The sequence below is a fragment of the Pituophis catenifer genome, unplaced genomic scaffold (genome assembly GCF_029215685.1).
Source record: "Pituophis catenifer annectens isolate HBS135680 unplaced genomic scaffold, rPitCat1.0.hap2 SCAF_7, whole genome shotgun sequence".
In the NCBI taxonomy this organism is placed as follows: Eukaryota; Metazoa; Chordata; class Lepidosauria; order Squamata; family Colubridae; genus Pituophis; species Pituophis catenifer.
Window position 1 is genome coordinate 37,208,927 of NW_027256887.1, and position 20,655 is coordinate 37,229,581.

The 20,655-nt window shown below is 36.5% G+C and overlaps 1 protein-coding gene across 1 annotated transcript in view; it reads left to right on the top strand.

Moving 5' to 3' along the window:
- The window catches only part of ARID2 (AT-rich interaction domain 2), a 264,008-nt gene that overhangs the window by 166,285 nt on the left and 77,068 nt on the right, over positions 1-20,655 (top strand). The window lies entirely within an intron of this gene.

Here is a 20,655-nt window from a genome sequence, read left to right on the forward strand (position 1 = left end):
TATCTCATTGACTGCTGTAGGAATAGAATGCTACACTACATAGGGCTTTTGGTCTGTTCCCACACATTTCTTCTTAGTTGTTGTTTTTAAACCCACTGCTTGATATTTATATATTAAATTTTCCATACTTAAGTACTTAATAATTTTCTCCAAATGTTTGGATATTATCAAGTTTGTAAAATGCAGGACATTTTTAAACAAAAGTTTTGCTTAATCCTTGCAGCAAAGTCATCTATAAGTTTTCTTAGCAGTATGTTTAATAATTTTTATACTTTTTTTTTGCCTCCAAGTTTTGACTTCTGGCAACTGTAGTGGCAATTCATTTTCAGAAGTAATTATCTATTACTCCTATGAGGGGATAACTGGCTCAAGATCACCAAGATGGCTTTCATGACTAAAATGAAATTCCAGCTCAGTTTTCATACTCCTAATCCAGTACAGTATCTTAATCATTGGATTGAACTACATGCATAGATGAGCTTAAAAGTTCCCAAGTTAAAATACTTATGCCACCCCTTAAAATAATCCCAAATAAAAATGCGTGAACATTCTTTCTTGTGACATCACAACATATCGCCATTGGCCTCCAGTCAACATAGAGGGACAGTAGGAAGTCAGAACACGAAAAAACTATTTAGGAGACCGCGCTGACATCATAGTGAGACGGTTGTGGCTAGCTGAGCTCCGCGGAGCCCAACCGATTTCTACTTGCCTGGAGGCTCTTCAGAGTCAAAGTCACCCTGTAGGGGTGATAAAGATAGGAAGGGCCCTCCTAGATCTCAAGTGGACGGCAGTCCATTTTGCTCAATCCGGAGAATCTTCCTGACAGGCAGAGGACGGCCATTAATGTCTGAACTGGAGCTGTGACAGCCGGAACGAAGAAGCACAGAGAGAAGCAGAAAGAGAAACAGTGTATTGGATCTGGGTAAGGATTGCCTAATTTCTACCCAGAATTAAGTTAAGTTCTCCAAAAATACTTTTAAGAAGAAAAGGGGACTCCAGAGACAAGGAGGGAGGGAATTTCCCCCTCCAAAGAAAAGTAGCGAGTGAAAGTTTTGAGCTAAATACACATCTGAAGGAATAGAAAGAGAAGTAAATGGAAATCTAATTTCAAAAAGGGAAAAGAAAGACTGGACTGGGTCTTTCAATAGATTAGCCCTATCTAAGATATGGATATGGATAATATGCACTTTATTAAATTATTTTTTCTATGCTTTTGGCTATAATAAGCAAAAGTTTTCCCTCTCTTGATTTTTAAACTCACAGTGGAAAGGGGGAAAAAAGAGTAAGGCTGACATCTACTGGATAAAGTTAGTACATAAAAGAAATATTTTGGAAGAGACTTAAATACTTTGTTTTGAGAACTGCTGCACCTGGTGTTTAGAAACAGATTGAAGACAGTTTGTTTTGGAAATCAACGTGAGGAAAGTGAGATAGATGGCAGCTATAGAGAAGAACGTCTTCTGAATGTTGGTAGATTACAAATACTATTGACTGACTGAAGGGAAAAGTAGAAAGAAAAAATTTATTTTGAGAATGTGAGAAGAAGATTTTGGGTTTAGCTTGACATCTTGGAATTTTGGAGTATTAAAGACGGGACACAATGTGCCTTGTGGATTACAAATACTAATTGATAGAAGACACAAAAGTATAAAAGACATTACCAAGGATAAATATTCTTCCTTTTTCCTTTTCTACTCTTTGATTCTCTCCATAAAGAATGGCCTGTGTGGATTGACATTGGATTGATTTTGTGGACTACTGGAATATTGGAGTAATAAAGATTGGGGATACAACGGGCCTTGTGGATTGTAAACTTAATTGTTGGATTACTGAAGATTGAGTGAATTGGAGGCAGTTGGATTTGTGATACGGTTTTTCTTTTGATTTGACACGTGGGATATTGAAGTGTTGGAGTGCTGTTTTGTGGTCAGCCTTGGCTGATAGCCTTTGGCTGTTAGTAGAGCAGGTGGGCCTGCCCGCTGCTAGTTTACAAATAGGGGAAAGAAGAGAAAGAAGGGATAAATATTAGCAGTTCAGATGACAAGCACCTCAAATTTAACTAAAATAGGGTAGAAGGCATCTTCCATACCATCATTGGCTTCCTCAAGTTTACCTAATCAGAGGTCAATAGAGAGTATGCTACAGCTGGAGAAATCAAATATATTCCAAAGGGAAATGCAGGCAATGTTTCAGTCGCTGCAGGAGGCCGTGACAAAAAATCATAATGAAATGAAGAAAGATACAGGGAAAGTGAGAAATGATATAGGACATATGAAAGAAAAAATTCAAAATGTGGATGAAAAATTTGAGAACTTTCAGCAAATGATAACAAAAAATGAGCAAAGGATTCAGAAATTAGAGGAGAAATCAGAACAAACAGAGAAAAAAAGTTGATGACACAAATTATAGACTATCACAAGCAAACAAAGAACTAGAAAATACTGTGATAATGTTGGAAACAAAAGGCAACCCACTATCTCAGATTTCAGAATATAGTAGAGGAGAAAGGGGAAGACCTACCAGACATAATGAAAGAATTGTTGGCAAAGGCGCTAGGGATTGATAAACAGGAGATGGAGGCAGAGATTTTCGAATTTTCTAGAATACACACAAACTACGCCAAGAGAAGTACACGTGAGACTTATGAAAAAAATCAATGAGACGAAATACCTAGCAAGGAAAGAGATGAACCATTACAACACAAAGGGAAACAATTGGTAGTCTTGAAACAGGTCCCTAGGAGAGTAAGAGACTTATGGAAACAATACCAATTGTTGATTAAAATGTTGATTAAAAACAATGTAAACTTTAGATGAATGATACCTGAAGGAATATTAGTTACCTGGCATGAGAAGAGATTTAGACTGGACACAGTGGACAAACCAATGGAATTTTATGATCATCACTTCAATAGGGAAGAGGGTCAGTAAGTGGGAGGAGAAATATAATATAAAAGACAGGAAGTGTCAACTGCAGAAGAAAAATGTACACAACAAGATGAAAGTAAAGCTGAGAAAAAAGAACAAGCAGAGCAACAAAGAGCAAGAACAAAGGAATAGAGAGAAATAAGAGCAGCCAGGAACATAAGACCTATATACAAGTGAAGAAATAAAGATGTTATCAGTCAATATAAACAGACTAAACTCCCCCATAAAAAGAAAAAAAATTTATAAAACTACAAAGATTTAAGATTAGATATAATTTCACTACAAGAAGTACACATTAAAAAGCATCAAAATAAATTATTGACGTATCCTAAATTGGGAAAACTATGCTCGTCGCTATCGCAAAAAAAGAAGATGGGTGGTGTTATATATTAAAGAAATAAACCGAGGATAACTTTAAAAACATTACAAGATGATAGAACCAGAGGAGGCTTTGGCCTACCAGCCTGGGAAAAATATTATAGAGCGGCAAGTCTGATATGGATTAAGGACTGGGTCAATCTGGATAACCAAAGAATACTGAAATTGGAAGGTCATGACTTATTAAAAGGCTGGCATGCTTACGTGTGGAACATTGGAAACAAAACATACAAAAACCATACAAAACATTTCAAAAACCATATAGTAAGAAACTCACTAATTGGCAACTGGTTGAAAATTAAACGTAAACACTATATGAAAGTCCCAGGCTGGATATCTACATTAGAGGCAGCAATGCACCCCAATACATCAGCTACTCAAAAAATAATAAGATACAAAGAAATTCTGGACATAACTGGAAGACTTAAATCACGCCAAGAGCTCAGGGACCAGGGTATAGAAATAGACTGGTGGCCGTATTTACTAATACAAACCAGATACAAAAGAGACAGGGAAGAAGGAGGAGTTGAAATAAAATCTAACCAATTAAATAAATTATTAGAAACTAAAGAGGGAAAATTAATCTCAAAGATCTACAAATACCTACTAGAGTTCGATTTGGCAGAAAATATAGTTAAAGATCAAATGATAGCTTGGGCTAGGAACATTGGAAGAAATATACAATTGGAAGAGTGGGAAATGATATGGGAAAATAATTGTAGAATAACAAAGGCAACAACATACAAAGAGAACCATTACAAGATGTGGTATAGGTGGTACCTAGCCCCTGCTAGATTGGCAAAAATGTACCCAAATTGTAATCCGATATGTTGGAAATGCAGACAATCACTGGGAACCTTTTATCATCTTTGGTGGCTCTGCCCAAAAATTAAAAAATTTTGGATGAAAATTAGAACCTGGATAACAGAAATAATGGAAGAAGAGATTGACCTAAAACCTGAAATTTTTTTATTAGGCATATTTAAAAAAAGTAAAAAAGGTTTTAGATTGAATCAGAAAAAAACTAAGATGATAGTTAAAAATATGACACAAGATCGTAAACATGAGCTTGAAAGGAGGGCAGGTTTTGAGATTGTACCAAAGGTAAAATATCTAGGAGTTCAGGTTGCAGAATCAAATATGAAATTGTTTCAAAATAATTATGAGGTTTTGTGGCGAGAGGTGCAGAAAGATATGGAGACTTGGAAAAAACTGCAGCTGTCTTTACTTGGAAGAATAGCAGCAGTTAAGATGAATATTTTGCCAAGATTTCTTTTTTTGTTTCAAATGATTCCGGTGCTCAAAAGTGATAAGCAACTGAAAGTCTGGCAAACTGGAGTGAACAAGTTTGTCTGGAACGAGAAAAAACCGAGAGTGAAATTGAAAATTATGCAAGATGTTCCAGAAAGGGGAGGTCTTAAACTTCCAAACCTACAGTTATATTACGAAGCAGCAGCTTTGACTTCAGCAAGTGATTGGTTTGGAAGGAAAAAGACTGGAATATTGAATATTGAAAGTTTTGATCTTGAATTTGGATGGCATGCTTACTTATTTTATGATAACAAAGTGGATAAAGTATTTAAAAGCCATATACTTAGAGACTCTTTGATGAGAGTTTGGAAGAAGCACCGATTCAAATGGGATTATAAAATACCGCTATGGCTGGATCTTGGTCATATTATGTGGAATACAAATATAATGTCACTCGGGGGGGGTTTATACAAAGAGGTTCTTTTTACAGATGCGGGCAGATGGCAGTTGAAGACACTACAGACACTGTTGGACGAAGGGATTAACTTAACTTGGTTACAATATAATCAATTACAATTGAGATGGAGAGAGGACCAAAAAACTGGTATTATGTTGCATGAGGAAGAATTGGTTAGACATATAAAAGAGAAAGGTCCAATGCATATTAAAAGGCTTTATAATGTTTTGTTGGAAAGGGATTCAGAAACTGAACTGGTTAAAGACTGTATGATTAAGTGGGCACAAAATTTTGAGGAGCCAGTGATGTTGGAAACATGGGAAAAAATTTGGGTTCAGAATGTTAAATTTACACAGTCGCAGAATCTGAGGGAAAATTTCTATCAAATATTTTATAGATGGCATTTAGACCCCAAAAAATTGTCGTGTATGTACCCTAATGTTCAGCCAAAATGTTGCAGATGTGATTGTTTAGATGCTACATATTATCATGTTTGGTGGACTTGTAGGAAAGTTAAGGCTTTTTGGATAAAAATTTGGTGGGTCATGCAGAATGTTTTGAAGAAAAAAATTCAATTTTCTCCACAATTGTTTTTATTGGGTATAGTTAAGGGTTTTACTACGGGTGAAACAAAGTTGATATTGTACATGATAACAGCTGCGAGATTATTGATAGGTAAATATTGGAAGAATGAAGTTTTGCCCACGATTGAGGAATGGACTTTGAAGATGGCCAGTTTTGCAGAGATGGTGAAGATCTCAGCATTTTTAAAAGACTGTTCACAAGAGACTTATGAATGGGAATGGAAAAAGTGGATAGATTATGTTCAGAACAAATATCAAACTAGGAAGTACCAAATAGCTTTTAATTGAAAATGATATTTTAAGATAGAAATATTTCAGTGTAATGAAGATGAAAAACTTACAAGGAGGAGGGAGGGGTTCAAGTTTTATATAAGTTTTATATTAAGGTTTTTTTTTTACCTGATATAAGTATATTGTGTGGAAGTCCGGGGGGAGGGGAGGGTTAGGGAGGGTTAGGGAGGATGGGAAGTTCGGGGTGGGTAGGGGGGGGGAAAGGGGTGAAAATGTAATTGTAAAACTTTTGCAATAAAAAAAAAGTAAAAAAGAAATAAAATACATCACATTACATATAATTACGGCGGCTAGATTAACCCTAGCCGAATCCTGGAAATTAGAACAGTTGCCAACAGAATAACAAATAATTCAAAAGATATTTATATGTGCAGAAATGGATAGATTAATTTTAAAATTAAACGATAAGGAAGACTCACAGTATTTCCAAATATGGGACAGATGGTATGAATGGATTAATCGATGGAAAAAAAACAAAAGTCAAATACAGTAAGAAATTAAACGGAACAAATATACACCGTCATTAAGAAATTAAGGTTAATGTATATATATATTCATATGTTTAAATATTATAGATAGATAATCCTGTATGTTAGTTTTAGTATATATGTAATTTAGAATTGTATTTTCTTTTTTTAGAGTTAAGAATGTTTTGTACAATTTTTTATCTTTTTATATTGAATAAAGTTTGTTTTTGAAATTAAAAAAAATAAAGAAATAATTAGTGCCAATCAAATTTTTAACGAAGAAGGGAGAATCTTAATGGTGGAAATGACATTAAATCAAAAACAGATACTTTTAGTTGCTATCTACCCGCCGAATAATGAAGAATTCTACAAAAAACTTCATAAGAAGATACTTGAAACAGAATATGAAAATACTTATCTCATAGGAGATTTTAATGCAATAGTTGACACTAAACTTGATTATAAAAGTAGCAAAACAAACAAAAAAATGAGGAAAACCCTACCTAGAACCTTTTTAAAAGTGACAGGAGAACTATGTATATAGGATATGTGGAGAGAAATGAACCCAGGGAAAAATCAGTACACATTTTACTCAGAGGTGGGATTCAGCCGGTTCTGTCTGGTTTGGGTGAATCGGTAGTGGTGACCACGGGAGCCTCCGCCCATCCGCCCGCCCGGACATAATACGCGAGCAAAGAGCATGCACGGAAGGCTGTGCGCATGTGCGTGCTCACATTTGCAAACCAGTAGGGAAGGTAAATGAATCTCACCTCTGATTTTACTTTAATAGACATCAATCTTGGTCTAGAATAGATACGATTTACATGTTGTCGGAATTAAGCACAAGTATACAAGAGACAGAAATAGAAACAAGTCTATGAGCTGACCACAATCCAATAAAAATTAGTTGGAAGGTACAAAAGAGAAGAGTGAGATGGACTTTGAATCAATCTATACTATAAGATACAGAATTCCTACAGATGATGGAAAAAGAAATGGGATTTTTTAAAAAAGAGAACAGGAATGGGGAGACTTCATTACAAAACGTATGGGACACAGCAAAAGCATACATGAGGGGATTAGCTATAACCTATATTGCGAAGAAAAATAAGAGAAAGAAACAATACCAAAAGACCCTAGAAGAAGAATACAAAAAATGTGAAGCAGAGTTACAAAAAACCACAAAAGGTGAATTTAAAAAACCAAATGGAGATAATTAAACATAGGTTAAATATAATGGGAAAAGAAGAATTGGCACAGCAAATAAAAAAAGCAAAACAACTTTTTTTGAAAATGCTAACAAACCTGGAAGGTGGCTAGTGTATAAACTGAAGAAAGAGAAAGAGAAGAAATGGATAAGTAAGCTGCAGGATGAGGAAGGTACATTACACTGTCAAATGGAGAAGAAAAAAAATATAATTCAGGAGTTCTATAAAAAGTTATATGACCATGAAAATATCCCAGAGAAAAAAATAATAAATATCTGGAAAATACCAAATTACAAAAAGTGTCAGAAACTGTGAAGAATACGTTGAATGAAAGAATAACAATGGCAGAATTAATAGAGGCGATTAAAAGAAAAGAATAACAAAACACCAGGTCCAGATGGCTTACCAGCAGAAATTTATAAAGATTTACAAGATACATTGAGCTTGTCAATTTTAGAAGTATGTAATGAAGTTTTATTAGAAGCTAAAATATCACCCACATGGATGGAAGCTAATATCACCTTAATTCCAAAAGAGGATTCAGATCAAAATATAAATATAAAATACATATATTTTGATAAAATATAAAATACAAAATATTTGCCTCAATAATAACTGACTCAAGAGATTTCTGAATGAGTTTATACATTCTGACCAAAATGGATTTCTACCTAAAAGACAAATTAGAAACAATGTGAGGATAGGATAGGATAGGATAGGATAGGATAGGATAGGATAGGATAGGATAGGATAGGATAGGATAGGATAGGATAGGATAGGATAGCAGAGTTGGAAGGTACCTTGGACGTCTTCTAGTCCAACCCCCTGCCCAGGCAGGAAACACTACACTACTTCAGACAAATGGTTATCCAACATCTTCTTAAAAATTTTTGGTGTTGGAGCATTCATAACTTCTGCAGGCAAGTTGTTCCACTTATTAATTGTTCTAACTGTCAGGAAATTTCTCCTTAGTTCTAAATTGCTTCTCTCCTTGATTAGTTTCCACCCATTGCTTCTTGTTCTACCCTCAGGTGCTTTGAAGAATAGTTTGACTCCCTCTTCTTTGTGGCAACCCCTGAGATATTGGAACACTGCTTTCATGTCTCCCCTAATCCTTCTCTTCATTAAACTAGATATACCCAGTTCCTACAACCGTTCTTCATATGTTTTAACCTCCAGTCCCCTAATCATCTTTGTTGCTCTTCTCTGCACTTTTTCTAGAGTCTCAACATCTTTTTTACATTGTAAAACTGAATGCAATATTCCAAGTGTGGCCCTACCAAGGCATTATAAAGTTGTATTAACACTTCACGTGATCTTGATTCTATCCCTCTGTTTATGCAGCCCAGAACTGTGTTGGCTTTTTTGGCAGCTGCTGTACACTGCTGGCTCATATCTAAATGGTTGTCCACTAGGACTCCAAAATCCCTCTCACAGTTACTACTATTGAGCAAGGTACCACATATATGGTACCTGTGCATTTTGTTTTTCTTCACTGTTGAATTTCATTTTGTTAGATAGTGCTACATCAACTCTTTTCCAATCCTCTGACAGTTCCCCTGTGCTCCAGGATCTTTGAAAGATATAGTTCAGTGGTTCTGAGATCTCGTCTGCCAGTTCCTTCAGAACCTTGGGGTGTAATCCATCTGGTCCTGGTGATTTGAACTCATCTAGGGTAGACAGGTGTTCACTTACCATTTTCTTCCCTATTTTAACTTGTGTTCCTAATCTGTTTTTTGTGGTGCTGTTTTGATAGGCTGGACTGTTTTTTCCTTTTGTGTAAAGACAGATGCAGAAAATGAGTTAAGTAGTTCTGCTTTCTCCCTGTTGCTTGTCACCTTCTTGCCACTTTCTCCCATCAATTGGCCAATTGTTTCCTTGACTTTTTTCTTATTTTCAATATGTTGGAAGAAGCTTTTTTTGTTATTTTTTACTTTAGTCGCAAGCCTTTGTTCATTGTGAGCCTTAGCTTTCCTCACTTCATCTATACAGGCTCGGGCTATTTGCTGATATTCTGCCTTAGTTATTTGCCCCTCTTTCCACTTTTTATACTTGTCCTTTTTGTCTTTCAATTTTTTAGAGAGTTTTTTATGCAGCCATGCTGGTTTCTTTTGAGATCTATTATTTTTCTTTTTCTTTTTCTTTTTTTTAATGAAATTTTATTGAGTTAAGAACATATTACAATTCAAACTATACGGTTCGGCAACGTGTAGTCATATTGTATATTTACAGGTGCGGTATCTAATCAATTATCTAATTATTTATACAGTTTGTACAAAAATTCTTGTGTGTAAAATTAATTACTGTTAAATTAGAGTACAATAATATATAGGGTTAACTAATCGTTGTGCATTGTTCCACATGAGTATTAACTTTTGCATTTAATTTCTAACCACCTATACCACAGATCCCAGATCGTATAAAATTCTGAATCCTCCTTTCCATTTAACACATATGTTAATCTGCACATTTCTGCGCAGTCAAGTATCTTATTGACTATCTGTTTCTTGGTTGGTCCTTTTTTCTCTTTCCAATATCTGGCATAGGAGAGTCTAGCAGCTGTGACAATATGAATAATCAGATATTTCTTGTCCTTTCCAAATGTTCGTTTTAGCACTCCCAGGAGATAAATTTCCGGGAGGAAGTTAATATCCTCCTTTAATATTTCTTGGATCCATTTTTGTATTTTTTTCCAAAACTTCCTCGCTTCCGGACACATCCACCACATGTGATAGAAGGTACCTTGGTGATGACCACATTTCCAACACTTGGGGCTTGCATTTGGGTAAATCTTAGCAATTCTAGATGGTGCTCAGTACCATCTATATAGCATCTTATACTGATTCTCCTTATAGCTTGTTGCTCTTGTCAGTTTAAGATTGCTATTCCATATTTCTTCCCAGTCATCAAGATTTATCTTTGATTCGATGTTTTTCCCCCAACCTATCATTTGATCTTTTAATATTTCACCTTCTCTGTCGTATTCAAGGAGGTAGAAGTATAATTTGGCTAATAATTTGTTCTCACTAGCTAGCCATACCTTATCCAAACTATTTGTCCCCATCTCTATTCCCTTTTCTTGTTTATCTTTACTATAACGGGATTTAATTTGTAAATAGGGCCACCAATCTATATGGATCCCTTGCTCTTTTAGCATCCCGTTGGGTATAAGGTTACCGCTGTTATCCAAGATATCTTGGTAGGTGACCATTTTCTCCCTACCTAACGCATTTGGATGGATCAGTGCCTCCATTGTGGATATCCATTTTGGGTATTTTAAATAATGTTTATGCCTGATTTCTTTCCATGTCTTCATTAATGTATCTCTAATTTTATGTCGATGGAAACGTATCCCTGTCCCTTTTCCTTTGTCCCAGAGGTAGGCATGCCAGCCTCTCAATAGGTCGTGCCCTTCCAGTTGTAAAATTCTCTTATCTCTTAATAAGGCCCACTCTCGTAGCCACACTAAATTGGCCACTTTATGGTATAGTTCCCAGACTGGGAGTCCAAATCCGCCCCTATTCCTTTTTTCCTGCAAGGACCGTAATGCGATTCTCGGTTTTTTCCCTCCCCAGATAAACTTCCTTACTATCCCATTTAAGTACGAAAAATATTTTCTGTCAATACTAACAGGAGTGGTTTGAAATAGGTATAGTAATTTGGGGAGAACACTCATCTTGACAGTGGCTATCCTACCGAGGATCGATATTTGCAATTTCCCCCATCTATCCAAATCTTGCTTTATCTTTGTCAATAAGGGTGTATAGTTATCTTCCTTTAAGGTTGAGCATCTGGCAGTAATCCAAATCCCTAGATATTTAATCTTCTTAACTATTTGAATACCCAAATTATTTACTAGTATCTCATGTTCTCTTATTGGGATATTTTTTGTTAACATTTTAGTTTTGTCAGATTTAATTTAAATCCTGACAGCTTCCCGTATTCATCTAGTTCTTTCAATACTTTTGGGCCTGTTGTTAGTGGGTCCTCCATTATCAACACTACATCGTCGGCAAAAGCTTGAATCTCTTTCATTCCTAATTTCCAATCCCCGTATTTCTTTATTTTGCCTAATTTTCCTTAACAATACCTCCAGGGCTAATATAAATAAGAGTGGAGAAAGTGGACAGCCTTGTCTCACCCCTTTACCAATCCGAAAGGATTTAATTACATCCCCATTCAGTATAATATTTGCACTCTGTTTGTCATAAATTGCTTTTATCGCATTCTCGAAATGCCCCCCGAAATTCATTCTTTGGATTTGTTGGGTCAAAAATTGCCAATTTAAGTTGTCGAAAGCCTTCTGGGCATCGAGGAAGACCATGGCCAGCTGTTTCTCGGAGTGTATTTCATAATACTCCAGCACGTCCATCACCACTCTCATATTAGACCTAATCTGTCTACCAGGGAGGAACCCGTTTTGGTCGGGGTGGATCCAATTATTTAATATTATCTTTAACCTACCCGCTAATATTCCCATAAATATTTTATAATCCGTGTTGAGTAAGGAGATCGGTCTGTAGTTCCTTACTTGCTTGGGATCGGTACCTTCTTTTCCTACCAGTGTGATGAACGCCTCCTTCCACGATTCTGGGATCCTGGAGCCTCTCAAGGCCTCGTTGCATATTATCAGAAGTTTTGGTACGAGTATTTCTGCCAGATTCTGGTTTTTATATAATTCTCCTGGGAGGCCGTCGGGACCAGGCATTTTGTTACTCTTTAATTTGGATATTACCCCCTTCAGTTCCTCTAATGTAATTTCTCTATTTAACGCTTCCCTTTCCTCCTCCTTTATCTGTGGGAGATTCTCTTTAGCGAAGTACTGATTAATATTATCGATTGAAGTTTCCTCCTCATTATATAATGTCTCATAGTACTGTCTAACAAACTCAAGTTTCTCCTCCTCATCCTCTAATATTCTGCCTTCCGAGTTCTCCAGGCCGCCTATAACACCCTTCTCTTTCTCTTTTTTTAATTTGTACGATAGCCATCTCCCGGGCTTATTTGCGTTATCAAAATAATATTGTTTGGATTGTTTGATTTTTTTCGCCAATTCTTCCTGTTCCAATAAATTTAATTTATGTCTTGCTGTCATCCATTGCTCTTTTATTTTAATATCGCTCGGGTCTTGTTGTAATCTCTTTTCTGTTTCTTCCAATTGGGCCAGCAGATCCTTCTGAGCCTTCCTTTTCTCTTTGTTATTATATATATTATGCGATATTAATAATCCTCTTAAGTAGGCTTTCATTGTATCCCAAACACATGTTAGTGGAGTTTCCTGATTCTCATTCTCCAGAAAAAAAAATTGTAGATCCCACTGCAGTCTCTTAGAAAACTCTACTTCCCTAAGAATATGGGTATTTAGTCTCCATCTCCTTCGTTTAATCCTATTTGGGCTCTTCCAGTCTAAAGGGTTGTGATCAGCCCAAACGTTCGGGGTAATTTCAACCGAATGAATATCTAACCCTAAATTTCTACTGACCCAAAACATATCAATCCTTGACCAGGACATCTGGGGATTTGAGTAGTAAGTAAATTGCTTATCGCTCGGGTGTAATGTACGCCAGAGATCTACTAAATTGTGCTCGTCAACCAAATCAAAGAAGGTTTTGGGGAGTTTTTCCCTTTTAGTTTTTTTCTTTGATCCGCTCTTGTAATCCACCTCCAGGTTTACTACCCCGTTGAAGTCCCCAATAATACAGATATTTGTATGTTCCAATTCAGCTATTTTATTGCTTAATTTCCTGTAGAATTCTCCTAGGTTTCTGTTTGGAGCATAAATGGCTACTACTAAAATTGGGATACTACCCCTCTTAATTTCAATTGCGAGAAATCTCCCTTTATCATCTGAATATTTAAATTCAGCAGCAATTCCTTTTTTTACATATAATGCTACCCCCCCTTTTTTTTTTCTCTGCCAGAGAGGTAAAGCATTTGCCAAATTTCTCAAATTCTAAATATTTCCTCTCCTCTTTCTTAAGTGGACTTCTTGAAGGCAAATTATTTCCGGGTTAAGTTTGATCAATTTTGAAAAAATATGTTTTCTTTTCCTTCTGTTGTTTAAACCGTTTACATTCACCGAGAACAATTTCCAACCCTCCATTATCTAACCAACTACGTAGTTTTTGTTTATATTTATAGCTCTTTGTGGTCTTTGCTTCTTTCCTATAGTTTCTTTGGCTTCCTTCTCTTCTGACTCCTTATCCTCTAGTGTACCTTCCATAGATTTTTTTAACTGTGCGTTGATCTCTTCCTGGGAGGCTATATCTAGTTCCTCCTTGCTACTTTGGCCTTCCTCCTGACCTCTCAGTTGGTCCAAAAGTTCTTGTGCGGAGACTAGACTTTCAATCTTAATCCATTTTCCTTGCCAGGTGATGAGCATTCCCTCTGGTATAAGCCACCTAAAGGGAATACTTCTCTTGTTTAGTTGTATCGCCAGGAACCTGTAGTCCCTTCTCAGATCTCGAACCCTCTTAGGAACTTGTTTCAGTACAATTACTTCTTTGCCTTTAAAATTTACAGGTTCATCTCTTACGATATTGTATAGCACGTCTTTCACTTTCCTTCGGGCAAATCTGACATGAACTTCTCAAGGAAGTTTATTCCTCCTGGCATAGTTGGTTTGCACCCTGTAAATTTCATCCAGCTCCTTTATAATATCGTCTTTATCTTGTTGTAGGATTCCAACTATTAAATCTACCATAACAGCGCCTAGATCTTCGTCTTTTTCCTCAACCACATTCTGAAAATGAAGGTAGAAAGCTGCCTGGTCCATCTCGAGTTGGATAATAGAGTCTTCCAACTCCCTATTCTGTGCCATTAATTTCTGGTCGATCGAGTCAAGGTTTCTCTCGTTTTGCTCCACTCTCGTCTCTACCTCTTTTATCTTTTTCTCATTGTTATGGATGGACTCCTGGATCTCACTCATTTTCTGATCGATAGAGTGAATATCAGATTTAAGTTCAACATGATTGTTAGTCATTTTTTCTTGTAACAGGAGCATCGTTTCTTGAATGGTTGACAATGTCACTTGTATCACTTGAATGGTTGGTAACATTGCTGACTTATCCGCTTTTGTTAGCGCCTCAGTGGATTTTTGCTGAGCTGGAGAGGACATTGTTAATACGGGGTTGGATGACGTTTTCTTCCCAGTCTTAAATACTGCCGATGAAATGCTTGTCATCTCCTTTAAGATTCTTTTCTGGTTTGTCAAAATTACCTCGATGTTCTTCCAAATTATTATCCACTATCCTCTCTTCTAATAGCAAGATTCACTTAATAATTCACTTAATTCATCTAATCCTAAATTTACCCAATTTTCCTGTCTACACACAACAGTTCATACAAATATTATTATACGAAATTATATATAAAGAAACTAAATATGATTACTAAGTGCTAATCCAAGTCTATATATCGTAATAAATACACAATCTCTTCGATATTAACCTTACAATACTAATGCAGACACACTATTTCACACTTATTAAATTTATCAAATACAGTCTATAAATTATTAGTTAAATATAAATATAGGTATCAATTTACTAGATATAAGAAGTTAACACTTTAAGTAGAAGGGTTATACAATAGCAGTAGATTAAGGTTTGTTAAATTTTTACAAGATAATATGTAGTTCACTCAAAAAGAAATAAGAAAAGTTATCTAGAATAATCATTAAAGAAGGGGAAAAAAATTAATATCTATATAAATAGAGGGATAGTTATAGAATAATTAATAAGTTAATAAGTTAGTATTAATACTGATATTCGTAATTGATAAGAAAATCTATAAATAGTGTTATTAAAAATTGATTACTCTTATTTGCATTAATTAACTACTACCACAGTCAAGGAAGTTCTTCCATGTAGAGAGATATTTCAGTTAATTAAGGGGAAATCTCAAATAAATCCAACGTGCAACTAAGTCTTAATAAGCAGGAATACAGTTCAAAGAGAAGAACGCAGCTCAGAACGTCACAAAATCCTTCCTGTTGTCGAGCTTCAAATCCCCGCTCTGATTTATGGCTGCGCTTCCGGTTTCTCCCTTGGGGGAGAGCCGGGTAGCTGAGAGATGACAGTAGAAAATTATTATTTCGATAATTCCTCGCGATGTTATACACCAAGTCTGGATCTGAGTCTCTTTATCCGTGCTCGCTGCAAATTTAAAAAAATGTGCCAACAGCTGATTTCGCCTTCCCCGCTTCAGCAAACTCTCCTTCCTCCGCGCAGCTTCGCCAGCAATCCACATGCAGTCAATCTGCTCTGTCACTTATACTCGCCGCCTACCCACCGCCGTGAGCTCTTCCAGCTGGCTACACTCGCAATTCCTTGAGATCTGCTCCCACGATCACCAGGGTTTCCTTCTCACGTTAGCCGTCCCGAACTCCTCGCTTCCTCATTGTTGTTGCTAGTCGCGGCTTCAGGTCCGCCATTACACGGTGGACGCGCCCATGCCGGTTTGACAGAGGAATCTGTCCAAGCGGGAGGCGCTTGCACATCACTCTCCCACTTTCCAGATCCCCTCTCTGGTCCGAGACGCTCTCCAGGCAATCTCGCCCCTCGGGGTCCCAAAGACACGGCGAAAAAGGTAGTACCGTGTAGCGGGGCTCGCTCACACGGGGCCCTGTCACCACGATTCCCAACCGGAAGTTTCTTCTTCATTGGTATTGTGCTAGACTGGGCTTTTATAATCTCACTTTTCAAAATTTCCCAAGCTTCTTGAGTTGTTTTCCCCTTGAGGATTCTCATCCATGGAATCCTTCTCAAGCTCTCTCTAAGTTTATTGAAATTAGCTCTTTTAAAGTCCAAGATTCTAGTTTGACTTTGTTCTACTACTTGTGTTTGCATAATGTTGAATTCCAATATTGCGTGTTCACTTGCCCCCAAGATTCCTGTAGCTTCAACACCTTCTATCATTTTATCTCTGTTAGTGAGAATTAAGTCCAATATGGCTTATCCCCTTATTCCTTTTTCTACTTTTTGGAAAACAAAGTTATTAGGAACCTGTTGGATCTTCCACTTGGTGCAGAGTTTGTCTCCCAGTTGATTTCAATGTAGTTAAAATTCCCCATTACTATTGTGATGTGCTTCCTACATACCTTGGTTAGCTGACTAGCAAAAAGTTCATCTACTTCCTCTGTTTGGTTGAGTGGCCTATAGTATAGACCTATGGCAATGTTATTTTCCCCCCTTTAATATTGACCCAAATGCATTAAAGATAATTTTCATCATTGTTGTGCTCTATTTTTGTAGAGATGTAGTTATTTCTTATATATAGTGCAACTCCACCTCCTCTTTTATTTGGTCTATTTCTTTAAAATAATTTATATCCCTCTAGCTGTATGGTCCATTTGTGGGTTTCATCCCACCATCTGCCCTCATTTACTTGAATTTCTAATTCACCCTGTTTATTCCTCATACTCTGTGCATTGGTGTATAGACATTTGAGTCCATTTTGATTGACCCTATGTTTACTGTCTACATAACCTGTGTTGTGCCTGACTGCCCCTACTTTCTTGCCACCTGTTTGATTAATGCACATGGTATGGCACTCACTATTAAATGCTTGGTTTTGGTTGACAGCAGGGGTGATAATCTTACTCGCACAGACATCTATGTTACATGCACTGATAGCCCTATTAATTTTGGATTGCTGGGGACAGAAATGTTCTGGATCAATTAATTCTCTGTCCCCACTGTTCAGTTTAAACGTTTATCCAGAAAATCTGTGAATTTATTGCTAAGTAACTCAGTCCCTTTTTTTGATGGATGCAAACCATCTCTTTTATACAGTTCTTCACTGGACCAGTTGCAGACATTATGACTAATAAAACCAAAGTCTTCCCTTCTACACCACTCCTTTAGCCATCCATTAAACTCCGCTACACGCTGGCCTTTCCGTTTTTGTTCCTTATATACCGGTAAAACCTCTGAAAAGATAAGCCTACTACCTATACTACTAAATTTATACCCCAAGCTCTGGAAAACATTCTGCACAGAAAGTACATCCTTTTGGGACAGATCACTTGTGCCAAGATGTATAATAGCATCAACATCGCAGTCCTTACTGGCATTCTTGACTATCTTAAGAATACGCCTCTTGTCTCTGCTGCCAGTAGCACCTGGCAGACACCTGATCTCTTTCAAAACCTCCATATCTTGTCCTAAATTTACATCCTTTACAATTGAATCACCTACCAGAAGATAGCTTCTCTTTTTGGATACCATGCTCTTCTTGTGTGACCAGTGTGTAATACCTGGTTAACACTTTCCCCTTTCCAAAGTAAGTTCTTCATCTCGGACCATAATCCCTTGCTTATTTGAGTTATCAGTATCATAACTACCTTGACCTGTCACTTTGGTGTCCCTATTAAAGTCAGCAAGGGCACTGTATCTGTTATGCTGGAACACAGCAAAAGCTTTGTGTTTATGGTTCACAGATCTCACCCTGCCAGATCCCACGGTTGTCCATACTGCCCTTCTCCTGCAGGATCTTTGTGGTAGAAGGGACTGATGGCGCAGCAGTTCAGTAGAGTGGAATGGCTGAATTGGGTACCTAATTTCTGCTTGGAGGGCACAGATTAGTGATTCTAGATAGGTAATCTGTCCATGTAGACTACTAATTTGTTTACAAAGAGGACAGTACCCAAATTTGAAAAGAGTACTGCGAAAGACAGCTGCAAAACAAGTATTACACTGAACTAAGCCGGTCAATTTGAAATAGAATAAAATCACAATCTCAAGTGCACTAACCCTGAATATATTATTGCTATTTTTTGTTTATAGTTATATGAACTAGAAAGCTACCTTTCTAATAATAATTTTAGATACACTGGAGTACTATGAAGTACATGGTGAAAAACAACTAGCATTGATATTTTTAGATGCTCAGAAAGTGTTTGACAATGTAAATTGGCAATTTATGGTGCAACAATTAAAATGTATGGAGTTTGGAAGAAAAATTATAAATATGATGAAGGCAATTTACACAAACCAGAGAGCAAATGTGATTGTGCATGGAGATGTGACAGAAAATTTCCATATAAAAAAAGGCACGAGACTAGGATGTCCATTATCCCTACTCTTATTTATATTAATATTGGAAGTGTTAACTAGAAATACTAGACAGGATCCAGAAATAAAAGGAATGGAATTTTTTTAAAAAAGTGTAAACTATAAGCATTTGCAGACAACTTAGTTTTTATATTAGAAGAAACATTGAAAATTGAGGAGTATGGAGAAGTTGCAGGTTTGAAAATAAATAAAGAAAAAACTGAAATAATAGTTAAAAATCTTACAGAAAAACAGAGAAATGAATTGGCAAAGAAATAGACCTCCAGATTGTAAAGAAAGCGAAATATTTAGGAATCTATTTAACAGCAAGATGTGTAACAATCAAAGATGATAACTATACAAAGTTGGACAAATTAAGTTGGACCTGGAGAAATGGAAGAACTTAAACTCTCAATGATAGGGAGAATAGCTACCATAAAAATGAACATACTACCGAAGTTACTTTTCTTATTTCAAACAATACCGATAAAACTAGAGAAAAAATATTTTGAAGAATTGAATAAAATGGTTTTGAAATACATTTGGCAAGGGAAAAAAGCAAGAATAAAATTGAAAATGTTTCAGGAGTCCAAAGGGAATTGGAGTTTTGGGCTACCGGACTGGGAGCTATATTATCAGGCATCTGTACTTAACATGGGTAAAAGAATGGATGAAGAGAATTATATTTGCACAATATTGGAAAAATGAGAACATCCTATCAGATGAAAATACAATCCGGAAAATATTGGATTGTACAGAGATAGATAGGTTGACATTGAAAATAAAAGATAAAGGAGATACAGAATACTATTTAACGTAGAATAGGTTTTATCAATGGTTAGAGATAAGAGATAGAAATTAGATGAAGAAAAAGTAAGAGTTAAGCAAAATATGAATGTCTATAATTATAAGTATGCTAATATTAATAGAAACATAAAAAAGTGAATATAATTATGAATATGGTTAGAATTATTATGTTGTATTATTATTATTAGTATATGTGTTATTTTTTCTTTTTTGTCTTTCGTAAAATGATATGCCCGGACAAAACACTCTATTCAAAATATTTATATATAAATAAAAAAAACTTGACTGAAAAAAAGGAAAAGACTATTTAACCATGACTTAAAGGATGTATTTTTAATCCTTTATCAAGAAGATGAATATATCTTATTATAGAAGCTTAGTTTTCATAAGACTAGTATAATGACTGTGACCTATATTCATGATTATGATTATGTGTTGAATATGAACTGAAACTACTATACAGAACCTATTCTTGGCGATATATTTCATGGGTGCCTTACACTTTTAACATTTGATGTACATTGGACATTTAAGAGAAAATACTTTTAAAGCAATTTCAGAAAACAAGGCGATATGAATAAAATGTTTATCCCAGAGGTGGGATTGAAAAATTTCAGCAACCAGTTCGCTGCCTGGTTGCTGGGTGGGTGTGGCCATGGGGGCATGGTGTACTCGGCCTTCTGCACCATGGCAGTGGGTGTTTTTGCTCTCCCCAGGCTCCGGAAGCTTTCCTTGAGCCTCCAGGAGGATGAAAACAGCCTCCGGAGCCCGGAAATGGGCCTGTTTCCAGACTTCCAGTAGGCCTGTTCTTCGCCCTTCCCAGGCTCCAGAGGCCAGAAACAGGCCCGTTTCCGGACTTCCGGTAGGCCCATTTTTCGCCTTCCCAGAGCCTCCGCACATGCCCTGCACTTACCTGGCATCCAAAACGGGCTGTGTGGAGACTCCTGGGAGGGGTGGGGTGGGGTGGGCAGGGTGAACCAGTCCTTGGAACAACCAGTTCGGGTAAACCAAATTAAAATTAACATCCAGTTCGCCCAAACCAGTCCAAACCAGCTGAATCCCACCCCTGGTCTGACCCATATATCATGTATTGCGAATCTTTTGTAATGCATATGGTTTCATTGTTAGTAAAGTAGGTAGAAAAAACTTTTAAGAGCTGGAAAGCATTAGCCAAATTACTGTTGGTATCAGGCTGACAAAAATTATACTAGAGTCAGAGAAAGAAGTC